Source organism: Accipiter gentilis, chromosome 27 (assembly GCF_929443795.1).
Source record: "Accipiter gentilis chromosome 27, bAccGen1.1, whole genome shotgun sequence".
NCBI lineage: Eukaryota > Metazoa > Chordata > Aves > Accipitriformes > Accipitridae > Astur > Astur gentilis.
In genome coordinates this window covers 8,692,589-8,698,588 of record NC_064906.1, presented here as the reverse complement: position 1 = coordinate 8,698,588, position 6,000 = coordinate 8,692,589, and positions in this window count along the sequence as shown.

Below are 6,000 nucleotides of genomic sequence, written 5' to 3'. Positions count from 1 at the left end.
GTCCCTCACAATCAACAAGAGCAGATTCCTAAAGGAAAAAAAAGAAATAAAGTATTTATCCTCCAGCTTTCCCAATTCACCCACTTCATGTCACTAATAATTCTGTGGGCCTCTCATCATATCTGTTGACAGTAGTCTCTCTGCAAACCTGAAGCAGGTACTCCATTTCTCTCAGCACACTTCCTATCTTTTTATCCATATTTTTTCATTTTAAAATAAGTTTTTTGAGGTGGGATGAACAGGACTGTAGGCAGCATGTAAGAATGTGTTTTCTAACCAAGTGGCTTACTCTGTTCTTTTTTCCATTCCTGATCATAGCTAACACTCATTTTGCCTTTTTGCCTCCTGAAAATTCTATCTGATATTTTCAAAGAGCTACCTGCAAAAACTTCAAGAGCTCTTTCATTCATCATGATAGAGTCTGTTATTGTGAGTATGTCACTGGGTGATTTTTTTTTAAATTAATTACCTTGTATTATCTCGTTTGAGTTAATCTGCCACTTTATCTTCCAGTTTCTTGAGGCTTCATCCAAATATTAAAAGGCCCTTTTGTAATGTGGTTTAACCCCAGGTGGCAGCTAAACACCATGCAGCCGCTCGCTCACTCCCCCCACCCAGTGGGATGGGGGAGAGAATCGGGGGGAAAAAAAAGTAAAATTCATGGGTTGAGATAAAGACAGTTTGATAGGACAGAAAGGAAGGGAAAATAATAATAATAATAATAATTAATAACATCAACAACAATAATAGAATAGACAAAGCAAGTGATGTACAACACAACAACAACAATAATAATAAAATAATATACAAAACAAGTGATGCACAATACAATTGCTCACAACCCACTGACCAGTTCCCAGCCAATCCCCGAACCGCAGTGTCCCTCGGCCAGCTTCCCCAGTTTATGTACTGGGCATGATGTCATATGGCACGGAACATCCATTTGGCGTGTTTGGGTCAGCTATCCTAGCTGTGTCCCTCCTAGTTTTTTGTGGACCCCCAGCCTCCACTGGCAGGGCAGTATGAGAAGCTGAAAAATCCTTGACTTAGTCTAAACACTACTTAGCGACAGCTGAAAACTTCAGTGTGTTATCAACATTATTCCTATCCTAAATCCAAAACTCAGCACTGTACCAGCTACTAGTGTCATGTCCCAATTTCCCAGGGTGATGACTCAGATTTGCTGATTCCCAGGTCAGGATTAAGGTGGAACGACACCAGGGATCCTTTAACTCACAAAACTCAACTTTTATTCACTCACAACAAGAACTGGCATGCTCACCACAAGAACTGGTATGCTCAGAACAAAAATTGGCATGAAACTATGTCAGTAAATGGTGTAACATGTGCTAACCATGCATCACTGAACATATACTACAGGCCTGGCTTATCTGGGAATCGGTTGAGGGCAGACAATAAGGCGAGCCCTCCCGTTGAGTCCCGAGGTTGAGAGCAGACCCCGTCACTTTCTAGACTCCTTCTCAGAGAGGAGCCTGGGGCGGCTGGACCTGCTCCCCGTCCCAGACTTGGTCAGTGGTTTATGTCTAAAGGGATGAGGTGTAGGGATTGTGGAAAAGGATAGAGAGAAACAAGACAGAGAGAGAAAAGGGAAGAGAGAAAGATTTCACCGGTCCTGGGTCCAGCATTGGTTCAGTCGGCCAAGGGATCCCGTTCTGGTGGGCTTGCACCCATGGGGCTTCAGTTTGTGTCCTTTTATCATCCTTGCCCCTCCTTCAGGCCGGCATTGGGCTAATTAGGTGTCATGAGCGGTTTGCGAGCCTTTAGGACTTGGGGTTGTTTGGGGAGCCACTTCCCCTTCTAGCAGGGTGAGCTGTCCCCCTCGGAACAGCAGTACCGGAGCTGGGAGCTGTGCACCCTCCGGCACGGCCACCCCTTCCTGCTGCTGGTTGATGGGTGCCGATGGGTGTTTTTCACCTGGGGTTCCTTGCTGGGCAGGGTTCCTTGTTATGTGGAGTTAGTCGTTAAGCAGAACTTGCCCCACCAGAATGTTTGAGACATTAACTCCTTCAGTCCTTCACAACTAGGAAGAAAATTAACTTTATTCCAGCTGAAACCAGGACAAGTTCACGTTCAGCTTTGACTCTTCTGCATGATTTTATATTCTCAGCAAGCTATATCAAGTCATTGCTTATAACATTTTCAGATTTATTTCTGAACATATTTAACAACAGATACCCCAAAACGCTCCCCTGAGAAGTGCCTATAATTGTGAAAAGTGACCATTTAGTGTTTTGCTTCTTACCATGAGAAAATCTTATCTGGTATCTCTGAACATCTTAGTTTATTTTGTGTAGAATATACTGAAAAGCCAAGAATAGTCTATTAACCAAATGGCCTTTTGTTTTCTCACAAGTGTATTGCTGACTTGGAGAACTCTGTTGGATGCATCAGACATGGCTTTCTTGTACAAAAGCTGTGTTGATTCTTTGTAGCATGCAGTATTTATCCTCAGGTCACCTTTTTCTCTTGTTTCTACCATTTTGCCCACTGTGGAGCTCAGGCTGATCTCTAGTTATCCAGATCATTATCTAACTTTCTTTCACAAGCTGGCATTGCCACTGTCACCTTTTACTCCTCTAGCACCAATTCCAGTTTAAGGAGTACTTTAAACTCACCCATAAAGAATAGTTCCAGAGAGGGAACTTCCTCACCTCCTTTGTGATGAAAACCAATATGAAGAATTTATCTACTTCTTTTTCTGATAAAAATTTAGTTTTCTTGCATATTCTCTATATGTTATCTGTATCTGCCTTATATATATATATGCCTTATATATCTGCCCTGTCAGGTTTTCATTAAACTATGAAGCAATGTGCTGGTTTTGGCCAGGATAGAGTTAATTTTCTTCCTAGTACCTGGTACGGGGCTGTGTTTCGGATTTGTGCTGAGAGCAGTGCTGATAACACAGGGATGCGTTCGCTGTTGCTGAGCAGGGCTTACCCAGAGCCAAGGGCTCTTCTGCTTCTCAGCCCACCCCACCAGCGAGGAGGCTGGGGGGGCACAAGGAGCTGGGAGGGGACACAGCCGGGACAGCCGACCCCGACTGACCATATATATGACATTCCATGCCATACGACATCATGCTCAGCGTATAAAGCTGGGGGAAGAAGAAGGAAGGGGGACACGTTGGGAGTGATGGCGTTTGTCTTCCCGAGTCCCCGTTAGGCGTGATGGAGCCCTGCTGTCCTGGAGATGGCTGAACTCCTGCCTGCCCGTGGGAAGTGGGGAAGGAATTCCTTGTTTTGCTTTGCTTGTGCGCGCAGCTTTTGCTTTACCTGTTAAACTGTCGTTCCCTGAGCCCACAAGTTTTCTCATGTTTACTCTTCTGATTCTCTCCCCCATCCCACCATGGGGGGAGTGAGTGAGTTGGTGCGTGGGGCTGAGCTGCCGTCTGGGGTTAAACCACGATACAATGGAAACTAAATGGACACAATGGAAACTAAATGAAAACACTCCCTTTTCCACTACATCATGTATTTCTGGTTCTGAAAGTAGTATGAAATCCAATGCTAATCCTATTAAAATTTTCATCTTGTAACTCAGAATGTGAATGTGGCTTGTGGTGGACTTTTTTGGCAAATACAGCATTTCATCAAATGAAACCAGTGATATGTTTATTTGGTTCAGATCTACTATGGAAATTAAAGCTGATCAATAATAGGATTTTTTAAACTGGAATCATTTAATCTGAAGGGGTGAAGACAACTTAGTGATGAATTTGGGTCCATTTTTTGAAGTACATTTCAAAGAAAAGTTAAGGACAGTATAAATTTTATAACACAGGATCAACAGACTATAACTCTCAGAGCATTCTTGAATTAATTTTTGAATGATCTCAGAAATGTTATCACCTGTAATTACTCCCTTTCTGTATGGCAGGTGAGTTTCTGAATATTTTGAAAGTGAACTGGTATGATTTATGAGGATTATTGCTTTATTATTTTCACAAATGCCATCATCTGACTGTTCATGAGATTTATTAGAAAATTTAGGGATTATCTGGGAATTAGTTAGATTCCAGAGAGCACGTTCTGATCACAGGCCCTTGTGCTAGACTGTAGCTTAATATTATATACTGTGGATAAAGCATAAAGACCTTTGGGCTTACCTCGTAATTTATCTTTTTTCTTGCTTATTACAGCTTTATGCAGAAGTGGGCTGTAAGAACCAAACTCCAATTAGAAGCAGCAGTGAAAATGGGCAAGGTGAGCAATAGTGAAGGGCACCATCTCATGTGCTGCTCTAGGCAGCCAGGAGGGAAATGAGGAAGGAATACTTGGCACTCCAAATGCCTCAGGTATGCGGCGTCATATTGTATCATACACCACAAGCAGCATAAATGGTGTAACTGAACTAAAAATGCAATGCTTTCCATAAACCACTGAGAAATCACTTAAAGTACCCCATATATAACTTGCCAGGGCAGTAGTTTGGCAAAGAGTTCCTCTGAAGGTAGTTTAGGGGGAGGAACTATGATTGTTAAGCCCACAGTTTATGTTTTGGGATATCTCTTTTTTGCACTCTTCTTTTGTGATCTTTCTTTGAGCGAAAGACTAGTGCAAAATTGAGTTCCCTTAATGGAGGAATAAGCTGCAGCTGAGCAGCACCACTGCACCCAGAGCAGTGTAAGCCCAGACTCTCGTGATGCTTAAACACACTCAGCTGGCCCGTGGCATTTTGTCAGTATATGGGTGGATTTGCATCCAGAAAGATTCAGGTTGGATATTAGCATAACTGTAATAACAGGGTTACTGAAGCACGGAAAGAAATTGCCCATCAAGCCTTTGTCACCCCCTTCACTAGAGAATTTAAGGACTGGCTACACAAACATGTATGAGGAATGACAAAGATATAGTTCATCTTGCCTTGTGCCAGAGAACTCAGTGACGTCTTAAAGTCCCTCTCAGCTTTATTTTCCTATGATTCTATGAAGATTTGAAAGTAAATACAATAAAAGCTTTGAGATGCTCACAGACTGCAGTAAAGGAGCCATATAATGTTTTGAGTAGATGACACCAATGCTGACTTCCTGGGACTTTTGCCAGGTAAGTGATTTTGAACTACAGCTTTTCTGAGCACTTATACTACTGAATTCCTCAATTTATTTCCAGTGAAGCCTTTATTCTTAAATCCATGTAAGTAAATTAGGCAACTGAACAGAAGGGAACACATTCTGATTCTTAGGAATTGATTAGTATGCTATAAATGCTAATACATGCAAATACCTCTATAAAGAACATTCCTCTGATTTAGTCCATTTCCTTTTTGACCTTTGGAGACCTCTTTCAGTTCTGACATCTGATTAGTAACATGTACATGCAGATCTCAGAGTGTTGCATGAGTCTTTTCTAGTTTTCAAGCCTTTTAATATTGTCAATGGAAAAAGTTTTTTGTGGTCAAAGGCTCATTATTGTATAAATTTTAAAGATGAAATCCAATCAATAGTGTCAATTACGGCAATGTAATTCACTTGTAGCAATATGTATAAAATTGAAAATTACGGTAAAAACTACTGAAAACATATATGTAATATACATTCAGAAGTTAGGTATGCTATATGTGAGATTATTTGCTATCCTAATAAAATCCCTTGTTTGTATAATAATAGTATAGACCCTAATTAATTTATCACAATCTATTTTTTTCCAAAAAGATTTTTTTTTCCACAACAGCGAAGCAATAGCACCATCTAGAAGTATACTTTCAGTTACGTATTAGTCCTTTTCATATCTATCTTTTTCCTCTTTCCTTCCTACTGGATGGAAGATAGCCCTAATGTGCTTCTCAGTCTCCTAATTTGGTCAAATTTGGGTAGACTTTTATTATTTTTATTATTTGACTTAAATTAATATCCTTCTATTTAAAATAAGGACTTTATCAATTTTTCAGTGAAATAATTGTCATAAAGATAAAGAATTAACTAGCAGATTTTTTTTCTTTACATCAGACTGAGAAATGGCTGAACCATTCTTGACATTT